This window comes from Lactuca serriola, chromosome 5, assembly GCF_051521515.1.
Source record: "Lactuca serriola cultivar US96UC23 chromosome 5, Lser_US96UC23_V15, whole genome shotgun sequence".
Taxonomy (NCBI): Eukaryota; Viridiplantae; Streptophyta; class Magnoliopsida; order Asterales; family Asteraceae; genus Lactuca; species Lactuca serriola.
This window is the reverse complement of record NC_136412.1, coordinates 158817771-158845445: the sequence shown is the minus strand read 5'-3', so window position 1 is coordinate 158845445 and position 27675 is coordinate 158817771. Positions and strand designations below refer to the sequence as shown.

Below are 27675 nucleotides of genomic sequence, written 5' to 3'. Positions count from 1 at the left end.
TCATCGTCCACCTCATCCATTTCTTACGTGATATCTCTTTCGTTTGCTTTCAAATTTGAATCCAAGTAATTCTCCTCCTTCTTCTAAGTCTCAACTGATAACACCAAGATTCTCTCATCTCTCTCTCTCTCTCTCTCTCTCTCCCTCTCTTAACTCCGACGAAGTCATAACACCATCACCTATCAAATACCCTAACAACATCGTTGTCGCTACCCTGTCGAGTGCTTTAAATTAGGGGCGGAGGTAAAAGTGGAAGCTGGTGGAGACACCGGCTCATTATCCAACATTGAAGTGACTCTCCATCTTAAATCTGAAACACTTATCTCCACCTCTTACCTCCGATGTAGCCACCTCATCCATGGCGGAAATGCAAGAAAACTCATCGGAAATCGGTCCTCCGATGGCCCCTCTTTGCTTATGATTTTTTCTGCACCCTTAAAAAAATCTCCCATATTTCAACCTGTTTTGCCCATGGAGATTAAACATGTTCTTCTATTCTAGCTTTGAAGAACCCAGATAACCAAAGATTGAAGATTAACTTTATGATTTGAAGAACCTTGTTTATCGATTTCATTTGGGAATTTACTGATTTGTAACTGATGCAGATTTTTTCAATGGAAAATGTTTCTGGATTTAATGTAGATCAGGAATAGATGGAGACTAGTTTGTGCAAGAGATTATTGTTGGGGTCAGAAATGGCATCGACCAAGTCCTCGCACGATGGCCCGGAGTGCCGTAATCGAATGTCTGGTCCGGGAGGGCTAAATGTGCTATATGGGTAAGGTTGCACCCTTTTCTAACACCAATTGGTTTTACATCAACCGGTAGCGCCGATGCTCATCAAGTGGTATCAAAGCCAATGCTAAGGGTTCAATTCTCTCAGAGAGTAATTTTTGAGGGAGGGATTGTTGGGGGTCAGAAATGACATCGACCAAGTCCTCGCACGATGGCCTGGAGTGCCGTAATCGAATGCCTGGTCCTGGAGGGATGAACGTGCAATATGGGTAAGGTTGCGCCCTTTCTAACACCAATTGGTTTTAGATCAACCGATAGCGTTGATGCTCAACAATTATTAGTAAAACGACAAAGGGAAGGTGATAGGCAGAGAACATGATGGAAGTTGTAGGTGAAGGCTTTGAAGTGTGAGCACTATCTTGGAGGGGAAAGCATTAGGAAATTGATAAGGATTCTTGTGGGTGGCAACGGGCCTTGATAGAGATATGTTGCAGGTGACGGGTGTAGTAGGGTCACCAGGGAAGGGGAAGGAGAAAAGAAAGGAATACGGTTCCTGTAGAGAGAGAGAGAGAGAGAGAGAGAGAGAGAGAGAGAGAAAGAGAGGAAGAAAGTGGGTGTGGGTAGTTGTAATGTCCCAAAACTTAAGACCAAAAAATTCATTTTTAAATTGATAAAACTGTAATCCAAAACATCATCACAAATCCAAAGTGGAACAAAGTATATCAATACATCATAAAACATCAGAGTAAATCATAAAATGCAGAATAAGGTGGTGTGTGTTCTGCAATGATCCCAGGCTCTTCCCTTTCAAACCAGAAGTACCTGAAACATAAACTGTAAACCGTAAGCACAAAGCTTAGTGAGTTCCCTAAAATACCACATACCATAGATAATAAACACATAATGGGCCCCGCTCGTCATCAAGCCCTGCCCGGGATTGACCCCCGCTCGGTATACAAATCTAGCAGTCATGAGGGCCCGCCTGGCATCGGGCCCTGCCCGATACACATATAAACATGTAAACGTATAATCATACGAACATATGTGATAATCACAAAGACAATAGCATACAATACAATTATTGGGCCCCGCCCATCATCGGGTCTTGCCCGATAAGCATACTATCACATAACACATGCAAGAGTCGCACAGACATCTAGCATCCAAATATATAATCCATGGACCGACATTGGTGCCTTCGACCCACTAAACACAGTGAGGAAACTCACCTCTAACTGCTGAATCACCCAGATAGATCTCTGTCAGTTGGTCCGACAAATCCCTGTGCTGTCATTATAAACACATCCAATTAATAACTGGAGTCCGACCCATATCCAAGAGTCTAAACTAGGGTAAAAGACCAATTTACCATTTATCTAACTTGGCCCAAAACCAAGGCCCAATTACCATGCAAAGGCCTAAATCCTAAAGCCCAATATATTTGTGGCCCAATCTTCCAAATTGGCCCAAACCCATCATGGGCCTAAAATCCAAGGAATCCCAACACGCTAGGCCAAAGTCCAAAACCCCTAATGGCCCAAGGCCCAAAATCGACTGTAGCACCTGGTTCTTGGTACGTATTATTGTATTTAATTCTTTAAATGATTTGAAATTTTGGCCTTGGACTCGGCGAATCGAAGGACTGAATCACCGAGTAGAAGTGGGATGAGACGCGGAGTTTAAGCTGTGGACTCGGCGAGTCGGGTCCCGGACTCGGCGAGTAGCCGCTGTCTGGACAAAAACCCTAATCCAGGGGTTTGCACCCTATTTAAACGACCTTATGCAGCCTCCATCACTCCTTTATGCTCCTAAACACCCCTCACTGAAACCCTAGCCGTTTTTGAAGCAAACTAAGCCTTGTTGGTGGATTTTGGTGCTTGTGATCTTAAGAAGGAAGGAGAGAAGCTTGAAGAAGCAAGTAGAGATCAAGGGAACCTGAGTTTGTGCACCTTCTTCAGCTCATTGAAGGTAAAAAGTTGTAACCTTGATCATTCATTTGTTAGATCCCTTTTTGGGGAGGTTTAGGGCTTTTATGAGCCATTTTTGGTGGCCAACCATGTTTGCAAACATGGTTGGGGGTTTAAGCTTCTGAATCACATCATGAAAGGAGTCACTAGGCAAATTTGGGTCGATTTTGCACCCATGAAAGGTCCCATGTGCCATATGAGCTTGTTTTATGTCCTTTTGAGCTCAAAGCCCCATGCAAGCACGTAAAGTTTGTAACTTTACGTGCTAGATCGATTGTAGAAGCTTGGATCTATCTTTTGATCAAAGGATGTACATCAGAAAGAAAAGATTTAGGGTATGTATGTGACCAACTCAGCGAGTCCATTCTTGGACTCGACGAGTCTAGGGTGTTCTGTCCCATTCTGTTGAGGGTCGAAAGGACCCAGTTGAGTGTGGAAAGGTTTTAAGGGGGTCTCTGGGGAGTGACCCAACGTTCTGGGCTAAGCCATTGATCTGAAAGTTCATGGGACTCGGCGAGTGCATGAAGGTGCTCGGCGACTATAGGGAAATCTTCATAGAACTCGAAGAGTTGCTCATCAACTAGGCGAGTCGAGGACAGAACGTGTTCATCGGATGAAGATTAACTCGACGAATTGTTCATACAACTCGACGAGTCAGAGGAAGGACCATTGAGTGTCAGTTAGGAAGTGAACTCGTCGAGTCAATGCCTAACTCGACGAGAAGAGATGGGAGTAAGGACAATCGAATGGATATGGACTCGGCGAGTTGGCAAGCCAACTCGGCGTGACGGGTCAACTGGAAGTTGACTTTGACTTTGACTTGACTTTGGTTTGGAATCGATCAGGGGTAAAATAGTCATTTTAACCTGGGAATAGTATCAATATATGATTAAGTGTTTTATGGAAATAAAGTTTGGGGATCACCGGAGCAGCTGTCAGACATTTGCGGATCAGCTTTTCAGCAGCCAGCCTTTTGAGGTGAGTTACCTTCCAGTAGGGGTGGGTCTAAGGCCACAATGCCGGCCCACCAAGTAGGAGTATTTTAGAAGATGATTGTCTTTGTGATTATTGTCTTGGTATGGATACGTGTTTGGTTATGAGATATATCTGTATGATATGTTACGTGTATGATAGGGATAGTTTTCCCCTGACAGTGGTCCTTAGGATCGAAGGGTAGTTCAGTACTCAGATATGCCTGATTGTATGCTTATACCTTGTTGTTGTATGCTAGTAGTAGGGGGTGTAATAGACCCCAGTTACCGGTTGAAAGATACCAACGATGATTACCGGTTGAAAGATACCGATGATGATTACTGGTTGAAAGATACTGATGATGATTACCGGTTGTAAGATACTGATGATGACTACCGGTTGAAAGATACCGATGATGATTATCGGTTGAAAGATACCGGTAGTATTGTACGGTATGTGGTATGATGGGGGAACTCACTAAGCTTTGTGCTTACGGTTTTAGTTTTTGGTTTCAGGTACCTCTTCGTCTAAGGGGAAGGAGCCGGCGGCGTAGCATGACATCACACACACACATATGATTTTCCGCACGAAGTTTTTTGGGATTGTACTCTGATATGATATTTGTTTATGACGTGTGTTTCGAACATGATACATTGTTTTATGAAATGACGTGTTGGCACAATATTTTCTAATGAATGCTTTTATGAAATAAATAATTAAAATGAAATTTGTGGGCTTGAATTTTCAGATGTTACAAGTTGGTATCAGATCCCTGGTTTAGGGATTCGGACATACCCTCGGGGGTGTCTGGACTCAAACCGAGGGACTAAAAGATTTTTACAAGGAAAATGGTTTTCTAAAATCTAAAATGGGAAGTTTTAAGAAAGACGAAGTGTGTGATGCGTGCGACCGGACGGGCTCAAGTAAGCTTTCCCCAAGATACCCATACTTGTAATGTTATGTTGTATGGTTTTGATTCAGGAAACTGCATGCTAGAATAGGACTAAGGGTCTAGGAGGATGACTTGTGTGCCTGATATATGATTATGAGAATTGCATGCTAGTTAGGGCTGAGGATCTAGGAAGGATGCCTTATATGCCTGTTGTATGAGTTGTATGCTTGGACTGTTTATTTAGGTGTAGGATGGCATGTGTAGGTTATGCCTGGTTTGGTTACTCAACGCACGAATGTTGCTTGCTTGTGCTATGGGGGTTTTGGCCAACTTCGACTAACTAGTGAACGGATATGTAACAGTATCCGCAAACTAGTTAGGGGGACGCGGTAAGGACTCCTAATGCAGCTGATGGCGGGGAGTATGTCGGAGAGTGCCCTAGGGAAACCTAGGATGTGATCAGTGGGAAGAGCATTGGTGAAAAGGGACTTGGTGAAGTCAAGGCAATCCTTGAGGAAAGTACGGATAGATGTGGAAGGTAGTATGAGCCCGTACTACTGAAAGCAGAGGATCCGTACTCGATTCAAGGAGGGCCGAGATGGAACATGGAAACTTGGAGAGTGTGTGAGACCTTTCGGGGTATATGTGATCCTGACAATTGTGTTATTATTTTCAGAATGGTGGTCACACGTCATGGAGCAGGGGGATCAGGATCGGGTTCGGGAGCGGGCTCCGAGCATGTCGATGATGGGTTACGCGAGTTCATCGCGTCTGAGATTACGAGAGGTATCCATGAGGCGACCCCGGTCATTTTTGGGTCAATCAAGGATGGGATTATCAAGCTGATGGAGGATCGCCTCCGGGCATTCAGGAGTGATCTGGCGTCTAGCCAAGTGGGTACACATACACTGTCCTTTAAGGACTTCCGTGGGAGTGGTGCACCGGATTTTCATGGGGTGAAGGACCCCATTGCTGCTAGGAGATGGATCACAGACATCGAGTCTGCGCAGCTGACGAGCTTCTGCCCGGAAGGGTTGAAGGTCCGTTTCGCTGCAGGTTGTTTGAGGGATAGAGCCAGAGATTGGTGGGAGTTGATTGACGATACGTTGGGAGCCCCAGCCATTGATGTTATGTCATGGTCAGATTTCGTGACCCGATTCAGGGCTGAGTTTGCACCAGCTGTGGAGCTTCAGCAGCTGGCCAGAGAGTTCTTTGATACGAGACAGACTACGGAGATTATGATGGAGATCACCGCCAAGTTCCGGGAGAGGGCCTTGTTGGTACCCCAGTATGCGGGGGATGAGGATATGAGGAGGACCCAATACCATGACATGCTACGGGCTGATATTCGGGAGCATGTTCGTTTCTCTACTTGACCTACCCTGGAGTCCATGATTGCCAGGGCTAGGGAGAGAGAGGTTGATTTAGAGCACATACGGAAGAGGAAGGCCGCTGAGGGGCAGGCGATGGGGGCTTCGGGAAAGAAGCCTAAGGGATCTGATGGTAGGACGAAAGGCCAGTCAGGGCGGGACCGCTGTGGGAAATGCGGTCGGTCACATGAGGGAGTTTGTCGCACTGGGCCGGGTTCAGGTTGCTATAAGTGCGGCAAGGTAGGGCATTTTGGCAGAGATTGTACTGCCCCTGCTTCTGCGATTCAGACATCAGACCTGATTTGCTTCTATTGCAATCAGAGGGGCCATAAAAAGGCCAATTGTCCCAGGTTGACAGCAGCAACAGCGCCGGCAGTGGCGCCAGCGTCAGCGACAGCACGGGTTATGGATGGTCGGAAGGTCAAGTCGGAGGCTCCAGTGGTTCGGAGCCGAGCATTTCAGCTGACAGTCGAGGAGGCACGTGCTGCACCCGATGTGGTGATGGGTATGATTCTTTTCCTCTGATTTATTTGTATGATGTTATGATATTGATATGTGCTCTGTGTATATGCGTTTAGGATTGTTCCATGTGAACGATATCCCAGTTCAGGTGTTGTTTGATTCGGGTGCTACCCGATTATTTGTCTCTCTTGCGCTTAGCAAGAAGTTTCCTGAGTCTTCGGGCATGTTGGGCTGCCCTCTAGAGGTCGAGATTACAGAAGACTGATCAGTGCGAGCATCGGAGGTCTACCGAGATTGTGTTTTGAGGCTGTTCGAGGAACGTTACCTGGTAGACTTGGTTCCCATACCGTTGCGGGGGAACAAGGTTATTATAGGCATGGATTGGTTGAGCCCGAATGGGGCAGTGATAGATTGTGAACATCAGCTGGTACGGATCAGGACCCCAAGTGGGGGAGAGTTGGTAGTGCAGGGCGAGAGGCCACATCGAGGACCAGCTGTATGTTCAGCAGCGAGAGCTAGGCGCTACTTTCAGTAGGGTTGTGCAGGGTATATCGGTATGTTATAGACACCCGAGAGGCAGGTAAGGCGACAGTGGGCGATGTACCCATGGTGCGGGAGTTTATGGATGTATTCCCCGAGGAGTTTCTTGGGATACCTCCGGAGAGGCAGGTGGAGTTTAGGATCGACCTAGTCCTTGGTGCGGCTCCGATAGCCAAGGCGCCGTATCGGTTGGCTCCTTCTGAGATGCAGGAGTTGTCTACACAGTTGCAGGAGCTGTTAGACAAGGGATTCATTAGACCGAGCAGTTCACCCTGGGGAGCCCCGATTTTGTTTGTGAAGAAGAAGGACGGGTCGCATCGGATGTGTATAGACTATCGGGAGCTGAATAAGGTAATGGAGAAGAACCGTTACCCACTCCTGAGGATCGATGACCTCTTCGACCAGCTTCAGGGAGCATCTTGGTTCTCCAAGATTGATTTGCAATCAGGGTATCATCAGATGAGGGTCAGAGAGGAGGATGTGCAGAAGACTGCTTTTCGGACACGCTATGGTCATTACGAGTTTGTGGTGATGCCTTTCAGGCTCACCAATGCTCTTGCCGCGTTCATGGATCTCATGAATCGCGTGTGCCGGCCGATGTTGGATCGGTCCGTGATTGTTTTCATTGACGATATCTTGGTTTATTCCAAGACGCGAGAGCAGCATGAGGAGCACTTGCGTGAGGTTCTGAGTACTTTAAGGAGGGAGAGCTTATATGCTAAGTTCTCCAAGTGTGAGTTCTGGTTGCGCGAGGTGCAGTTTCTAGGGCACCTTGTCAACCAGGATGGGATATCAGTGGATCCGGCCAAAGTAGAGGCCGTGATGAGATGGGAGGTCCCGAGGTCTCCATCCGAGATTCGGAGCTTCCTAGGATTGGCGGGCTACTATCGGAGATTCATTCAGGACTTCTCCAAGATAGTCGTACCCCTGACCAGGCTGACGAGGAAAGCCGTGGTTTTTCGTTGGGGGCCCGAGCAGCAGACCGCATTCGAGACGTTGAGACAGAGATTGTGCGAGGCGCCAATCTTTAACCTGCCAGAGTGCATGGAGGATTTTGTTGTGTTCTGCGATGCGTCCATCTCGGGGTTGGGCGCAGTGTTGATGCAGAGAGGGCACGTTATTGCTTACGCTTCGAGGCAGCTGAAGCCTCACGAGGCGAACTACCCGACGCATGATTTGGAGCTGGGGGCTGTTGTGTTCACCCTCAAGATTTGGCGTCATTACCGCTATGGGGTTCGTTGTACCATTTACATGGACCACAAGAAATTTTGAAGGAGCCGGTGTCAAGTGATCCGATAGTTGTTGTTTGCATTTCTATCGACATCTGCGAGGTGAGTTATCCTCACTATATCGATAGGGTCTACGGCACCAAGGCCGACCCTTTATGATTTACATCCTGGGTTAGGATGGTTGCTTTGTTATTGCCATGTTAGATTTCATCCTGGTTTAGGATGGGTGTGATGTTATTTCTTTGCTAGAATTTATCCTGTTTAGGATGGTTGTTATACTAGAGATCGGTAGTTATGGTATGCTGCATAAGATTCTGATCTATTGGATCGGAATCAGGATAGATAGTATTTTATGCTTTTATGATCCGTGAGGATTGGTATGTTAGTGACATGTTAGGTTGATACTCTAGCTATGAGTGAAACTCTATGATTGATGGTCAATGAGATAGATATATTTGCTATGTGTACATGCCAGTATATGATAGTATGCGTACATGGTTAGTGCTTGTTGGTTGGGTTGAGGCGGTCCTGCTTTGTGCTGAAGGCCAACACATCCTCTGAGCGGTCCGGGGAGAATGTAGGCCCACGCGGTGGACCAGTCATGCCGAAGGCTCAGGATAGATTCAGATAGATTGTAGGCCCAGTAGGGCGGACCAGTCCGGCCGATGACCCAGTATGTATGTTGTTTGATTGATCGTTATGGCTATGGTTTCTTCCATTGTGGTATTGGTATTTTGGGGGTAGCTCACTAAGCCCTCGGGCTTACAATTTTCAGTTTATTGTTTCAGGTACTTCAGGAGAGCGAAGGAAGGCGAAGGCGTGACCGTACCGCTCCTCATCCTCATGATCTATTTTGGGACACTCTGATGATAAATGAATTGGAAATGTTTTGTAAAAACAATTACTATTTGATTCTTTTGTTAGTATTAAAAGTTTAAATTTGGCGTAAATTTTATGGGTGTAACATTATGGTATTGTTCAAAATCTGGATTTTTCATTCAAGCCTTTTCGAATTCAAACCTTGGTGGATGTACTCTCGACAGAAAAAGTACAAGTGGAGGGTGTTAATTACTGGATGGAAAGTTGGTAAGTTGGCAGTCAAAGAAACAAGCTTGTGTAACAATTTCTACTATTGAAGCTGAATACATTTTTGCTGCTGCTTGCACTTCTCAAATCATTTGGATTCAAAGCCAATTGCATGATTTTGCAATTAATATGAAAGAGATTCCTTTGTATTGTGATTCACAAAGTGCTATTCGCATTTGTCATAATCCAGTACAACATTCAAAAATGAAACATATTGCTCTTCGTGATCATTTTATAAAAGATCGTGTGGAAGATGGTAATATTGAAGTTCTTTTTGTGAAAACTACTAATCAACTTGCTGATATTTTCACTAAACCACTTGATGAAAAATCTTTTGTGAGAATTTTAGCAGGTTTGGGAATATTAGATATGAATTCAGTTCCAGTATCAAATACTTAAAATTAACGAAATGTTGATGGTGAAAGAGGTGTCGATTCAGAGGCTTGCTGATTGAACCATTCAGAGGTTACTGTGCGTTAAGAGGCTTCGACACGCTTCGTTTTCGTATCTTGATACTAAAAAGTTTCACGTGCTTTGTTCTATCATTTCTTTTCATTAGTTTAGAATTTGTTCATTGAAAAACTGAAAAATCAAAAATATTTTTATTTCTTTTGTACTAATTTTCGAAAAATCAAAAATATCAAAACGATTTTCTTTTGTTGCATGTTTAATTTTTTTTTTCTAAAAAAAAATTCAAAATCACAAAAATATATTTTTTTTTATTTTGTTTGTTTTTTTAGGTCTTCAAGACAATTCTTCAAAGGGTCATGCTTATGTTTCTATGGGAAGGTAATTCTCATAAAACTTTATACTAGTTAGGATGTCCCTGGAACCATACTGCTGCATGTTGGCTCAAGCCTCAACTGACTCTATGTGTGTTACGAAAGCCTTAATGAAATATTTCATATGAAAGTTTCTTCCAAATTAGGCTTACATTCGCATTAGCAAAATGAGCTACCTTACTCTTCTCAAATGAGTTAAGAGTTGTCTGTTTGGTACATATATAACAGAGGTACATTCGAATCTTAACCAATCTTTTTTATCACAAAATTTCTTAACACATTTCACACACAAAGACACATGTTCAAGAGGTCATTGATCAAACCAATTGTGACTTGCATGTCAAAAATCTATGTTAATGATCTTAAATCATGAGACTGTGATGCAAGTGAAACCCAAATATTCGAACTTAATAAGGAATTGACGGGGAACTGTGTTCCAGATTCTTACGAAACACTTGTTTCTATACCAAAGTTTCGTATACTCCAAATCACATTCTTTCATATGAATGGTTTTAATCAAATGCTCGAAACCCATGACATTTGTTACCCAATAAAATCCATATAAATAATTTTTCTTGAATGTGATTTCAGCGTGAGTATCAATTATTTTTCGTAGTCACTTTCACAAATTTGACAAAGCAACTTGTCACTGACTTTACTGGTCAAACAAGTAATTTCGTTTACAATTAATCACCTTATGTTTAGGATGATATGTAACGAAATTCGTAAGCCACCCATTGAAGCCTTGAAAAAGAAGCCCTTTGATACTTATCTAAAAGTATTCGATTGTAATTCACGGGAGAATGAAAAAGCTGTTAGTTATCTCTCTTGATAATTAACGAAGCAACCTTTGCTTGGGGTTTAACTGCTTTCGTGTCAACATTTTTGATATCATAGATCCAAATTTTTTTTTGCTTCTTATCTTTTTCCTTTGAATCACTGCACTCACGAAATCCTTGAGGCTCTAAGTAATACCAACTTAGGCTGATGATTTCACAAGACTGGAAAATAACTTCGTTTCGAATCCCAAAAACGAATGAGCCCAACCTCAATTATGAAACGTCTGATCTTATCCACAAGTACTCACGAACAGTCTACAAAGTAACCATTTGGTAAGTTGGCCCTAGTTTCAAGGAACTTTATCTGACATAGCTACAATAACGGCTACTGGCGCGCGTTTCAAGAGATGACGTGATCTTCTTCTTAATGACAAATGGTTCAAATTAATTTTGGTTACATATAAAAGGAAAATCTTCTTTCCTTTTGAAATCACACGCTCAAGAACTCAAAGAAGATCAAAAGCCCTAATTTTTCCTGAAAGCTTTCAATCAACTTGCAAATGGCTGCTGTTCAGAATTCTACTACTGAAGAAATTGCATCCCATCCTATGATAAAGATACAAAGCAACAACTATCAGGTTGAATCAAATGTCTCGTTGTATCCAGATGATCTCAAGATGTTGATTGTAGTACTGAAAAGATCAGTTCTAGCCACAACAATGTTTAAATCCTTCGCCGTGCCACTCACTTGGTTGTCTATGGCTGCATCTACTGCTTCATTCAACAAAGGAACATATATTCTCACTTTCAATTTAGTGAATGAAAAATGAATTCATCTTACTAAGAAGATGTTCTCACAGTTCTTGGGGTTACCCAATTCAACACCCTTTTTCAAACCATCTAACCCTCATATTATGCATATGTTCAATGAGATGGGTCATCAGCCACCACTCGAAAAGATAAGTGACTTCAAAAAGTCTGGGCTTCCCTGTATATGGAATTTCTTATTTGGGATTTTTCTACGGTGCTTAATAGGAAGAAAAGTGGGTCTTGACAAGGGAAGACAAGAAGTTTATGCTATGGTCATGGGTTTGTATTATGACTTGAGTGTGGATTATGCCACTCAGTTGTGGAAAGAATTTACGAAAAGTTTGGAAAGCACAAGTGTAGCTAAGGGAATTTCTTTTGCTAGATACTGGAGTTTGATTTTGGAGAAAGTATATGAGAAAGAAGGAATTCAAGTTCCTCAGGGTGAAGAAATTGCTGAATTTACGAAGTATCAATTTCCAAAGAATATTAAAGATGATGAGCACATTTTTACAAGTGTTGCATGAATTCCAGATGCAATGTTAAAGAAGGTGAATTTTGCGCACAAGATTCTTGTTAAGTATTTGCAGATGGTAAACCCTAATGACGAAACTGGGGTGTTGCTTGAAATCGAAACTGGTTCTTCCATGCCAACCAAGAACACGAAATCTGATGAGGATCATGTGAAAACTGCAAAGTCGAAATCCTCACCAAAAATGTTGAAGGTGGTGATACAAAGAATGTTGAGGGTGACGATCAGCCTTCGAAAGAAGTTGTTCCATCAAAATCTGGAATTCTTAAACGAATTCATAGGAAACCATCTAAAGGAAATTCGTCTGATGACTCTCCGATGGTTCGTAAGACTCAGATTAGCAGCAAAGGAGTAATAGTTTGTGAAATCCGTTCTCCTGTTTCACCGTTATCCAAGAAGAGGCGTGCTCATGATGTTGCGAAACACATCACAGAAAAAAGGTACAAATGAAAGCTTATCATCAGAGACGATTCTTCTGACAATGAAGTTGTTCCTGATACTCCTGTTTCTTCGACTTCTCCTATGGTAACTTCTTTACCTATCATTTCTTCAGTTTCGCATGTTTAAAATATTTCTCCTACTTCAACCATTCCACTCAAAATAGTGATTATCAAATCAGTTACTGAGGAGGTTCCTATTTCTAACATCACTACTAACGTATCTGATATGGGAGAAAATGTTACAATGAGTGTCGACATTTCACAGCCAATTGTTCTTTCTTCTTCACTACCACCTATCATTTCCACTCCATTTGTTTCATTACCACTACCATTATCAACTTCTACTTTATCTCCATTGTTTGAAACAATTCTTCAACAACCAATTACTACTCTTTTTCCATCACAATCCACTGACACACCAAAACTTCATTCCGATGATGAAACCGAAGGAGGAGGTTTTGGAGGCACTTTCGAAGACTTGCAATTTGTTTCGGAAGAGGAGGAGATTCCTGATCATATGTTAATGTCAGGAAAACAATTTAAAATCTTGAACAGGAAGTTAAATTCACTTCTTCAATCACAAGCTGATTCAGGAGCAAAACATTCAGTTTCGGGTCTTGAAGTTGAGTTAATGATCAAGGCAGCTGAACGAAGACTTCATGAAAAGATAGATCTGTCTGATCAAAATAGTGAGCTTCGTGTCAAGGCTCAGGCAGGAAATTTTGAAGGGGCCTTAAAAGAATTGAAGGCTGTTGCGAAGGAACGTCATATTCTCTTCGTACAAGATGTCAAAAAGGTTCGAGAAGATGTTACCCTAAAATTGGAAGAATTGAAGAAGGAAGTATCTTAAGAAATTGAGAATATGAATTCTCAGTACAATTCAATTCAAGAAAACGTTGATATAATTGTTGGGGCAGTTACAAATTTTGTCAAAACATTTCAAGACACAATGCCAAAATTTGAAACAAAAGCAACTGAAGACATCAATCAACTTGCTAAATTGCAGACTCTTCTTGAGGAGCTCAAAGTTGTTGTTTCGAAGCCTACTCCAACTTCTTTTTTAACTCCTGAGTTCCTTACTCAGAAGTTGAACTTACTTTATCAAGTTATTCACAAGGCGGTTGCTCTTATTTCCAAATTTTCTCAAATGTTGCCACAAAATGCCCCACCTGTTGTTACAGGGGTGCAAGGGGGAGAATCGAAGGTGAGCAAAGGAGATTTGAAAGTTGTTGGAAAAGTGTTTTCTACACAAATTCCAGTTACAATTCCGATGAAATCTGATACTATCTCTACAACTATTGTTATTACAAAACCGATTACAAAAGGGATTGTGATTGGCTCAGATAAAGAAGGGGGTAGTTCAAGTTCAGTAAAAACAAATCAAGATTCAAAAGACAAAGGAAAGGGTGCGCTAGTCGAAAAGACTAAAGAAGAAAAGAAAGCAGAGGTGGAGGTTGAAATCAAACGTCAAAGGCATATACAAAGTATTCTGAGATTGAGAGAAAGTGATCCACCTGGTATGGAAAAAGGTGATCCCAAAAAGCTGTATTCATATGAATCAATCGAATCGAGAGTTGCATTGAATCACATGTATGCTTTCGAAAAGAAGCCAAGGAAAAGCTATTCGATTGCTAACATTGATTTTTGTCAGTTGGACTTTCCAATAAACGAAATGATGTTTATCACAGCTCAATACAAGGTTACTGAGAAATTCGAAAACCCAGATGATTATACACACATGAAAATTCAGTTTCATGCTGTACTTGGAAAAGAGCAAGATGAAGTGTGGTCTCTGATCAAGATCAAGAAAGTTGTTGTTATCAAGAAAGATGTTTTGTTTGAAAATACGATACAAAATTTGAGGTATCATGTAGTTCGTGCAAACAATCAAGCTGTTGATTTCAGTGTTGCAAACTTTCGTCTAATGAACTTGAATGATCTTATTCAAGTTGCATTACTTTTAAAAGAAATGGAGGCATCACAACTCCAGGGTACAGACAAAGAAGTGTTCAGAGTAGGTCTTGCTCACATAAAAATCTTCATTGACAATTATTATGATTGTCTTGCCCTGACTGCCGAAGAGTTGGCTTCAAGTATGGATAGGAAAGTATATGTTGCAATGGAACTTTAGAAGATACGGGCTGAGTTGAAAAAGTATGCTGATGGAGAAATCTGTTTAAAACCATTTGGTTTGGTTTTTTCTGGGAAAGACACTAAAGGAAAAGCTAAAAGATTTCTCTTTCATGTTGCTGAGATCGAAAGATATACAACGTCACAATATACGAACTTTATTGCTCGTATGAACAACTGCAAGAAAAATAATGATGGTGACAAGAAGGAGTTAAAGAAGGTTTTAACGTGGTATTCCGAGATACGAAGGATGATGCACTTAGCTGCTCAGATTCTCACGAATTGAGTAGTTCGACTCATTTACAAAGGGGGAGATTGTAAGGGTCGAAGTCTTGTAAAGAGTCGAATAGTGTTTAGTCCATTTTTTGTATGTAATGTAATTACTAAGTCACTTTTGTACGAAGCGTAATTGTTTCGGACTTAGTATTTTTTGTACTCTCGTGTTCCCTATAAATAAGGACTAAGCTTTGGTTTAGATAGAGAGAGCTTTTACTAGATTTCGAATTCTATTTTTGTAACAGAGCTTATAGAGAGTAATAAAACTTCAAAGACTTATTTACTATCTATGTTCATCACATTGATCATTTTGTTCTTAATCGATTTCTCGTATACAATTCATCTACAAAGAAAGAGGCACAAACAAGGCCTCTGTCACACCACATACCGACGAGACGCAATAGAACCACCCTACCCCACCAGGGAATCCCGCGATAGAGAATCGTTCTCTGGAGGCTGAGGCTGCCGCTCTATGAAAACAACTATTTTCCATGGAAGCACGAGCGGTGCAGTTTGAATAGGAAAGAGATGAAGTCATTGGAGAGATGACTGAGATGGCCCAGTTGTTGGCATAACACTTCGGTATATGATCTCGCTGCCACCGTTGGGCGCTTCCAAGTGTGTTAGGACCAGCTTTACCCTATTAGTACTATGTTCTCTTATGTTTACTATGTATTATCGACTCCATGTTTAAGTGATTACACTACTCATAGAGTCGTTATGCTGTCAAACTTTGTACCCTTATGTATGATCTTTCGAGCAAATTTTCATGTATCAAAGTGCGGATAATATTAATGGAAAATAATATGCGTGATATTGTTATCTGTTATGTGTTATACATTCTATTTGCTTAGTGTAAATTATGGAAACACTTAGATGTGCAAACCGATTCACGAAATTCCCAACTTAAAAGCAATACATACTCAACATCTTTCTATTTCGTAACAACAAGATGCCGCAGAGACCAAACCGCGGAAATAATCAACCACCGACACCACCGGAATTCGACTCAGTTGTGTTTCAAGCAGTTGTATCTGTTGCAGTCATGACATCCATGGCGCAAATCCACCAAGGGAACAATGGTGGAGGAAACGGGAAGGGGGCTAGAAGTTCAAACAACGGAATAAATCAAGGACCTACCAAGACTTGCTCTTACAAAGATTTTACCAACCCCAAGCCACGGACCTTTAATGGAACGAGAGGTGTCATAGCCCTAAAGAGGTGGATTGAGAAAATTGAATCCGTCTTTGAAATTTGCAGGTGTCCAGATGGGTGCAAGGTCAAGTTTGCAGCATGTACCTTTGTTGATCAAGCCCTCTGATGGTGGAACAGTCACATCGAAGCCATGACCCTTCCAGTGGCAAACACGATGCCCTGGGAAGAACTAAAGGAAATGATGTTGGCAGACTACTGCCCTAGAGGCGAGTTACAAAAGATGGAACAAGAATTGTGGAACTTGACACTTCAGAATTCCAATATCGACACATACATATCCAGGTTTAGCGAGCTATCCCTTCTATGTCCGGGTATGATCACCTCAGAAGGGAAAAAGATTGAGAGGTTCATCTGGGGATTGACTGCACCTATCCAAGAGAATGTCATTTTGGCAAACCCTGAGACATTTGATAGCGCCAAAAGAATGGCCAAGAAACTGTATGATCATGGCAGCAAGAAGAGTGTTAAGATTGTGGAAGTGGATGTCAAGAAGGAAGAAGAGAATAAGAAAGGGAAGAACAACAAGAGAAGAGATAAACAGAACTCGAAATCATCTAAGAAGCAACAGACAGTGACTGTCCATGCAGCAATCCAAGCTACCACAACACCGCATGCTCCAGCCTCATCCACGCAGAATGCTCCGAAACAATACACAGGGAATCTTCCCAAGTGTAACAAATGTAACTACCATCACCATGGGGAATGCAGAGAGATGATGTGCACAAGATGCAACCGGAAGGGCCATACAGCAAAGTATTGTAGAACCCAACTTCCACAAAACCAGATGCCCAACAACAACAACAACAACAACAACAACAACAACAACAACATCAGCACAAAGGATAGAGCCAGTTATACCTGTTATGGATGTGGGAAGACCACACATTTCAGGCGAAATTGTCCCAATGCAAACAACCAGGCAACAAAAGCAGCAGGAAGTGTGCTGACTATGGGTCAAGGAGAAGCGGTTCAGGATCCCGATGTTATCACTGGTACGTTTCTCCTTAACCACTCATATGCATGCATCCTTTTTGATACCGGGGCAGAGCAAAGCTTTGTGTGTAATAAATTCAAACACTTGCTAAAACAACAACCCCAAAAGCTTAATGAAACCTTTACGGTGGAAATGGCTAATGGGAAAACATAATCAACTAGGGTAATCTATGTAGGATGCACCCTAACCTTAAATCAACACGTATTTCAAATAAACTTGATGCCTGTAACTATTATGAGTTTAATGTGATTGTCGGCATGGACTGGTTGAGCCCCCATCATGCCGAAATTATGTGTTGTGAGAAGGTCGTTCGCCTTCATCTCCCTAACCACGAAAACCTAATTATATATGGGGACAAACCCAATATGAACCTTCGTCTTATCTCGTGCATTAAGGCACAAAAGTACCTACAAAAGAAGGACTTGGCATTTCTGGCTCACATAGTTGATAAGTCCAAGGAAGAGGTCGATATTCGAGACACCCCAGTGGCTTGCAACTTCCCAGACGTCTTTCCTGAAGATCTTCCGGGGATACCCCCAGAAAGAAAAGTCGAGTTCCGAATTGACCTAGTGTCGAGAGCCACACCCATTGCCAAATCACCCTATAGGTTGGCTCCTGCGGAGATGCAAGAACTGTCAAGCCAACTTAGTGAACTCTTGAGCAAAGGATTCATTCGACCTAGCTTCTCACCCTGGGGAGCTCCGATCCTCTTTGTTTAAAAAAGGATGGATCCTTTAGGATGTGTATTGATTACAGAGAACTAAACGAGCTATCTATCAAAAATCGCTACCCACTTCCGAGAATCAACGATCTATTCGACCAGCTCCAAGGAGCAAGTTACTTCTCTAAGATAGATCTGTGATCCGGATACCACCAACTCAAAGTCCGGGAAGAGGATATCCCCAAAACCGCTTTCCGAACTCGCTATGGACATTACGGATTTGTTGTAATGCCCTTTAGTCTAACGAATGCCCCTGCCGCATTCATGGACCTGATGAATCGAATCTACCGACCATTCCTCGACAATTTTGTCATTGTTTTCATTGACGATATCCTAGTCTATTCTCAAAGTGAAGAGGAGCATGGCCGATATCTCCGGGAAATCTTGGAAACCCTACAAACCAAAAATTTATACGCAAAACTCTCTAAGTGTGAGTTTTGGCTCCGTAGTGTGAACTTTTTGGGTCATGTTGTCAGTCAAGAAGGGATACATGTGGACCCTTCTAAGGTCAAAGCCATTGAAGGATGGGCGGTCCCAATGACACCCACAAAAATTCGTCAATTTTTAGGTCTCGCGGGCTATTACAGAAGATTCATTCAAAACTTCTCCAAAACAACCAAGCCACTTACCATGCTTACACAAAAGGGCGTGCCATTTGAATGGACAGAAAAGCAGGAGGTTGCTTTCCGAACTATGAAGCGAGCTCTCTGTAGTGCACCAGTACTATCACTACCAGAGGGAACAGAGGACTTTGTAGTTTACTGCGATGCTTCGAATCAGGGTTTAGGTTGTGTACTCATGCAGCATGGAAAAGTGATAGCTAATGCATCCTGACAACTAAAGACACATGAGGTGAATTATACCACCCATGATCTCGAATTAGGAGCTGTGGTCTTCGCATTGAAAATTTGGAGGCACTACCTTTATGGTACCAAGTGCACCATTTTCACCGACCACAAGAGTCTCCAACACATTTGAAATCAAAAGCAGTTAAACATGAGGCATCGAAGATGGGTTGAGCTGCTAAACGATTATGAGTGCGAAATCAAGTACCACCCAGGCAAGGCTAACGTCGTAGCTGATGCCTTGAGTCGGAAAGAATACTCAAATCATCGTGTGAAGACTCTTTCAATAACCATTAAATCCCATCTGTCCTCACAAATCAAAGCAGCCCAATTCGATGCCATGAAGATAGAAAACAGAACAAGCAAAGCGTTACGTGGAATGGAAAAGAACTTCGAAGTCAAGGAGGACAGAGCATATTATTTCATGAATCGAATTTGGATCCCTAAACTTGGGGGATTCAGAGAAGTAGTCATGAATGAAGCCCACAAGACACGATACTCCATCCATCCTGGTTAAGATAAAATGTACTTGGATATCAAGCAGTAGTATTGGTGGCCTAACATGAAGGCAGAAATTTCCACTTACATTAGCAAGTGCCTCACTTGTGCTAAAGTGAAGGTAGAATATCAGAAGCCCTCGAGACTATTACAACAACTGGTAATACCCGAGTGGAAATAGGAAAGGATTACTATGGACTTTGTGACCAAATTACCCAAGACAACAGATGGATTGGATACCATATGGGTAATAGTCGACAGGTTGACAAAATCCGCTCATTTCCTGCCAATAAAAGAGTCATACAAGATGGAACGATTGACGAGAATCTACATCAAGGAAATTGTGAGACTCCATGGAGTACCAATATCTATCATCTCAGATCGAGATAGTAGATTTACTTCACACTTTTGGCAATCGCTTCAGAAAGCTATGGGAACACAACTCGACATGAGCACTTCCTACCACCCACAAACCGATGGTCAAAGCGAGCAGACCATTCAAACGCTTGAAGATATGCTTCGAGCATGCGTGATAGACTTTGGAAGACTGTGGGATACCCACTCGCCTTTAATTGAGTTTTCGTACAACAACAGTTATCACTCAAGCATCAAAGTTGCTCCTTTTGAAGCCTTATATGGATGTAAATGTAGATCACCGTTGTGTTGGGCTGAGGTAAGTGACACTCAGCTAGCAAGAGAACAGACACCAAGTAATGCATTAATAGGACTAGAAATCATACGCAAAATGACAGAGAAGATAGTTCAAATCAAAGCTCGACTTCAAGCATCACGAGACCGACAGAAGAGCTACGCTGAAAAATGACAAAAGCCCTTGGAGTTCCGAGTCAGGGATCGGGTTTTGTTAAAAGTCTCTCCCTAGAAAGGGGTGAGTCGTTTTGGGAAATATGGAAAACTAAACCCACGATACATTGGACCATTCGAGATTCTTGCCTGAATCGGTCCAGTGGCTTATAGATTGCAGCTACCTACCGAACTTAGCAGTGTATACCCCGTGTTCCATGTTTCAAATTCGAAAAAGTTCTTATCCGATGAGACTCTCGTCATCCTGTTGGAAGAAATCAAAATCAACGAGAATCTCCTGTTCGTGGAAGAACCCGTCGAGATCATGGACAGAGAGGTGAAGCGTACTAAGCAAAGTCGCATTCCAATAGTGAAGGTTCGATGGAACGCAAAGCATAGACTGGAATTCATTTGGGAACGCGAAGACCAGATGAAATAGAAGTACCCTCACTTATTTTCGCATTCTTGAACTCTAGCTTCAAAAATAATTTCGGGACGAAATTCCCTCTACCGGGGGGATGATGTCACAACTAGCATTCTAGCTAGGAAATTATGTACTCTTGTAAACATTATCTACTATAAACTCGTAACTCTAATTCATTTTGTGCTTGAAGTTCAACCTATGGAAACACATTCAAACCTAGATTCATCAAGTCAAGTTGAAAACCCTAGAAATCCCGGTTTAAGTCCTATATGGACTAGGATTTCCTTATTGGGCCTAATGGGACAATAAGCTTCCAATTTGACTATTTTGGGCTTAGAACTCTTAAATGGGGTCTCATTGAACCCACTCTCATGAGACTTAACCTTGTTGGGTCTTATAAGCCTAAAATGGACTAGTTTATCTTTAATGGGCCTTATTGGGCCATAACAAATCCAATTAGCCTTAATGGACTCAAATCCATTCCTTTATGCTAAGTTTGGGCCGTGAATACACTTAAGGGCCCAATGGGCCATAAGTTTTCCTTATGGGCCTCATGAACTCGAGCCAAGGCAAGAATGGGCCAAAGTGATTTCCTTCCTCCTTCCTTGGCCCATTTCGGCCCAAGTAAAACAAAAAATAAAAGAATGGATGAAATGAGGGTTGACTTTGGAGTGCCACCTCCATTTTGTCCATCATACACCCATGCAAAATCCTCCATGCACCCAAGCTAGTCATTCACCACTCTCTCTCCCCTCTCTTTATCCCTCTCGGCTGAAGATCACAACACACACACACACATTTCATCAACTTCTTTCAATTACACTCTCTCTAGAAAAGCTTCATCTTCTTCACAAATTTTCGAAGATCTAAGGTGGATCAAGAAGATTTCCATCAAAAACTCATCTTTCCTTGGTAAGTCCTTACACCTCCAAGTTGTATAACTTCATTCTTATGCTAAGATCATTAATTCTAAGCATTTTTGTGATCAGACTCTTAGAAAACCTCCATAATTTCAAGATCTATTCAAGGAGGGCTTACTAAAGCCAAAACTTCTTCCATCTTCTTCAAAAACTGAACCCACAAACCTAAGGTGAGTTCATACCCTTCTATTTTCGGTTTTCATATGATTTATGGGGGAGAATACAAGTAAAATGTGAAGATTTATGTGTATTTGTATGTTATGTGTGATTTCTTGTGTTTATGTGGTAACTATGTGCCAAAAATGAAATATATTTCGAGATCTATAGTTCAAGAAGGAAAGATATGTGATCTAGGTTATAGTTCACTTAACATGTCAAGATAAACTACCATACAAGCTTTAAAATAAACATACTACAACATAAAATTTGTTAATGGACCATTTTTGATAAATAAACAAAAGATGGGGAAAAAGATGTCATTCACGGTTTCTACAAGGATCAAAAAGTCAAAACAGCTAAAATAAGAGTTTTTATAAATATTGGGCTTTTTAAAGGACTAAAAATGTAAATTTTAGCTTAATGGGCTAAAGTTTGGGCTTTTCGGCTATTTAGGCCTAAATATGCGAAAAATCAAAATTTAGAGGGTTGAAATGAAATTTTTTCTCCAAACAGGGGCTATAAACGTATATAAACCTATTTCAGGGGTTAAAATGGCCTTATTTATCAAAAGGGACTAACAATGAAAAGATTTTGGATTTTGGGTAAAAATTGCTAAAAGTGTGGATTTAAATGCAAATCTTTTAACTAAGGGGCTAAAACTGTCCTACATAAAATTGTGGGCTGAAAATGTCATTTAGTTAAGTGTTTAGGTCAAAAATGTCAAGAAAAATAGTTCAAGGACCTAATATGTCATTTTTCATAAAAAGGGCATAAAATTGCCAACTTTACCAAAATAAGGGGCTGAATTGGTCAAAGTAATATTTTTAGTAGGGTTGACAATCGTGTCATGTTCAGGTTGGCGGGTCAAAATATGTCAACCCAAACACGACCCATTTACATATACAGGTCGTAGGTTGGCGGATCACGGGTTGGAAGGTTTGGAACATAAACCCATATATAACCCGCCAACCCATTTATTTATACGAGTTCGTGGGTTAGATTTGGGTTCATTGTCAGATTCCATAAATAAAATTGAAAATTAAACATGAATAGATTCTTGATGGTTGATGCAACCATATCCGAATTTTAGACATTTAAGTCTTAAACATCCAAATGAAAATAAAAAAACATTCATAGAAACATGTTACACACTTAGCCTTACAGGTTACAACTTATGACCTTAGGCCATTCACAACGAGTCAAAATGTCAAAACAATCAATTGCTCTATGAATCAATTGTATATATTGTATAATACTTATTAAATATTAATACATGATACATAAATACATTTAAAAATAAAATAATTTTTTTTATTAAAAATATAAATAGGTTGACGTGTCAACCCGTTTATTTTTTGAGAAACCCATATATGACCCGTTTAATAAACATGTTGGCGGGTTGAAAAACTCAACCCAAACCCATTTATTTCGTGTCGTGTCGCTGGTCGTGTCGAGAATTGTCAGCCCTAATTTTTAGTCAATTATATTAATAATAAAATAATTGGGTCAAAATATACAAAACTTTATAACTTATGGGTTTTAAATAGAAAAATAACTATTTTTATAAATCTATGAATCGTTATAAAACAAATTGGTGATTATTACGACATATCAATTATATAACTTCGCAACACTAATACTATACAAAACAAGTAAACATTTTAATTGTTGGGCTTGAAAGATTCTAATCATGCTTATTGGGCCTTCATGACCAATTAACATGACTTTTGTGCCCAACATAAATAATACATGTTATTGGGCGTCCTGTGACCCACATACATGCTTAAGGGACCCTTAATGGCTTTTACATGCTATTGGGCCTCAATGGCCCATTAGCATTGCTAGTAAGGTCCAAATAAATCTTATGTGAAATGGGCCAATGCGCCTTTCGTATACTCGACAGCCTTAAATAACATACATAATTATTAGGGCTTAGTAGTCCTCTTCTCCTCGTCTGTTAGGCTTGCGTTATCTTTAAGTAAACTAAAATCAGGTCATTAATCAAGGTTAATCAAATTCATTTGGATTAAGTGAGTAATAACGGGCGGCACCAATAAGTGTTGATCGTAGTCTGTAGTTGTAATCAAAGTCTCATGGAGGGAGAGCGAGAGTTTGCGTATAGATCTATATGGGGGTGACTCCCTCACACCTAAGCTGTTCGCAACAGTTAGACTCGGCCAGTCTAGGGTGACAAAATCTTAAGATCAATTTCGGTGTTCATTAGAATGCCAAGACAGAAGAACTAGTCATTATCATGCATGGTTATAATGACTCACATAGAGATCCAATACCATCTAAGTAATCATGGGAATCATATTCATTCGCTGTGACTATACAATAATACAAAAACAATCATAATATTTTATCGGAAAACATCGGGTTTTCCGGGGAAACCAATTCTATTCACTTGTACTTTCAATAACTAATATGCAAAACTTCTCACTTATACACGTTTTGAAATCACTCACACATATACTTACAAGATCATCACAACATTTTCATGAAAAGTCTCAATACAGAAAATATCAGATTTTATGGGTTTTACGAACGACATAAACTATTTTCCATCAAACATACTTATGAACTCACCAACATTATATATGTTGACTGTTTTCAAAATAACTTGTATTCTCAGGTAATTGTTAGAATGAAGAAGTATCCAGTGTGTCGAAAGTTTCTTTTGTAGTTGCTAATCATCAAACACTTTATATTTTGGGATCATGTAATGTAAACCATGTACTTGATGTAAACAATGCCAGTTGTACTATGTAATGTTTGGTGATGAATGTGTTACGTTTCATGTATATTCATTGTGATAATTTTTCAATTTAAGTCACGCGAGCCCTCGGACATTTCTGCTGTCTGGTTCGGGGGCGTGACAAGGGTCTTACTACGGGTGCTATGGGAACCCCCACATGGTCTTAGATCAATGCCTCGGGAACCCCCCGAGGTCTTGACTAGAGATGCCATAGAAACCCTCCAATGTCTTACACCCAAGTGCCTAGGGAACCCCCTCGAGGCCTTTCATGAAAGTATCACAAAAGAACTAGCATACCATATAACATATAACCAGCTAGTAAACCATATATCATTACATCCCTAGTGTACCACATATCAAAAAATGGGTCAGCCTTGGTGCCTTCGACCCATTGGTATGATGAGGAGACTTTCCTCTCAAGAATGTTGAACTGATACAATCAAATCACGACTCACACATCCGAACTCAACTGCCTACAATCACCATGTGACTAACTTCATCAAAATCCCGAAATACCAAAGATACCATTAAAGTCAAACATGGTGAACCATGGTCAGAGTCAAAGTCAAAGTGCAGGTCAACAGTCCATGTTGACGCAACTCGTCGAGTGTATCTGCCAACTCGTCGAGTCCCTTCAGTGTTTAGAAAACCAGAAAAAACCCTAGGCAACTTGCCGAGTTATCTCATCAACTCGTCGAGTTAGCTTAGTATCCAGAAATAGAGGAAACCCCGAACCAAATCGTCGAGTTCCCTTGTGAACTCGTCGAGTTCTTAATCCGCCAACCCACTTAATGCATTAAGTCCCTTTTTATTGAATCCAAAGGTTCCAAACTTCGGATCCCTAACCGTAGAGACGACTAGGAGGGTAAAGTTTCCAACTTTACCCCTGAGATCGTCTAATAAGCTTTAGACCCAAACCCTAGCTCCTTTGAAGAGGGTCTTGACCCATTAAGCCTCTATCTCTTTGCTTCAACATTTCATATTGCAGATATGAGGTTCTAGGGTGGTTTAATCACGTAAAGTTTCTAACTTTACGTCCATACATGGCATTAAGGGACTAAGATACTCCAACATTGATTATTAAGGGATTTAGGGCATGAAGGAGGGCCGTGACTTAATAAAAATGGCAACTTTACGTTCAAAGAGGCCATGAGGTGTCCATATCTAAAGTCATAGCTTCAAACCGTGCTCAAGTCCAAGAATGAACCAAGAATAAGCTAAAATGACACAAACCCCTCTAATGGAGAGATCTAGCAAATGAATGATCAAGGTATTGACTTTATACCTCAATATGAATGCCTCGACAGTGAAGACACCGGATATATAGCCTCTTTCTTCAGCTATACACTTCCTCCTTCAAGCCTCTTCAAACTAACTCCAAGAATGCACTCTTTAAGCTCTCACATACTCACAATGATAGGAAAAGCATGAACTAGGGTTTCTCTTGACAAAGGGGGTGATGAGGCAGGCTAACAAAAGGGTTTAAGGCCTTTAAATAGGGTGCAAGCCCTAAAAATTAGGGTTTTCCTTTCCAGTGTCCACTTGTCGAGTTAGGGCTCCCCAACTCGTCGAGTTGAGTCCTTAAACCCGCATCCAAAAGAATTCGTACACGATGAGTTGGAGCTTCCCAACACGTCGAGTTCCAGTCCAAAACCCTAAAATATTGAGAAATAAATAATACTTGGACCAAGCGTTACACCTTGTGTTCCCGACGACGAATGTAAATGGCCAATCAAAATGTTTTTTTTTCGTTCTTGACCGTTCGACGATCAATTTTTCAAGTTTTTCATTTATTTACACACTTAATAGCTATAAATATAACCTTCATTTTTCATCAAATTTTACACCCTCATTCTCTAAACAAAAAAAACATGGATTTCTTTAAAAATTTTGACTCAGATGATGACGGAGAATTCATCTCGACATTCTTTAACGTTGTGCAACACATTCACGATGAATAAAGTTTGAATGTTGCTGGTACAAGGGCGGTCGTCAATCGTGATCGTCAAGCTGCACACAACTTATTGGTACGTGATTACTTTGCCAATGATTTTCTTTACACTGACAACTCGTTCGAACGTCGTTTCCGTCTAAATAAGGCTATATTTATACATATTACTAATGCTTTCGAAGCCCGTTATGATTTTTTCAAACAAAAACCCGATGCTAGAGGAAGAATGAGTTTTAGTAGTATACAAAAGTGTGCGGTTGAGCTTATGTATTTGGGATACGGTATAACATTTGATGCATCCGACGAATACGTGAAAGTATCAGAGAGGACCACAATTGATTGTGTAGATTGGTTTTCTGCATGTGTGTATGAGGTTTTTCACCAACAATATTTGTGTAAACCTACTCCAATTGATATTGAGAAATCATATCCGACTTATGAAGAGAGACACGGATTTTCGGGTATGCGTGCCAATCTAGATTGTACACATGTGGCTTGAGAAAAATGTCCAACTGCATGGCGTTGTCAATTCACTCGAGGAGATATATAGGTGGACCAATTATAAAGTTAGAGGTTGTTGCATCTCATGATTTGTGGATATGACATTCAATTTTTGGAGTTGTGGGGTCTAACAACGACATTAAAGTTCTTGCTCAGTCTCCTCTTTTCAACGATCTTTGGACCGACAAAGCACCTGATATGACATTTACGGTGAACGAATATGCGTATAAATACAATTACTACCTTTGTGATGGGATATACCCGAATTATTCTACACTTATAAAGACATACCCGGTTCCTCTAAGTGAAAAGACAAAGTTGTTCACAAAGAGACAAGAATCAACGAAGAAGGATATCGAGAGGGCATTTGGAGTCCTCAAGCAAACATGACATGTAGTAAAATACACTACACGACTTTAGGATAAAGACATAATTAAACAAATGGTTCAAGTAAGTATTATAATGCGTAATATGATCATTGAAGATCAAGGTCGAACGATTTGCACGTATGATCCGGACGACGAAGTCATTCCGCTTGAAGAGTTCGTACCCGGATCAAATGAATTTTTATCACGAGTTGTTGAAATTCATAATAGGGAAACATGTTTCAATCTTCGAGAAGATGTCGTGGAACATTTGTATGAACTCAACGTGAATGGAGATTAGTTTTTTTTTTTTTTTTGTTTTTTTACTTATGTTTGTTTTTTTTATTTTAGGTTTTTTAAGTAATGTATTTTTTTAATTCTAGATTAATTAAGTAATGTAGTTTGAAGTTGTATTTTTATTTTTATAAAATGAAAAACTAGTTAAAAAAATTCAATTTTTTTTTTATTTTAAAAAAAATGTAATTTTATTGTATTTTTGAATTAAAAATAATAAAAAAATGATG

The 27675-nt window shown here is 40.7% G+C and overlaps 1 pseudogene; it reads left to right on the top strand.

Moving 5' to 3' along the window:
- The window catches only part of LOC145053182 (polyubiquitin-like), a 216143-nt pseudogene that overhangs the window by 186896 nt on the left and 1572 nt on the right, over positions 1-27675 (top strand).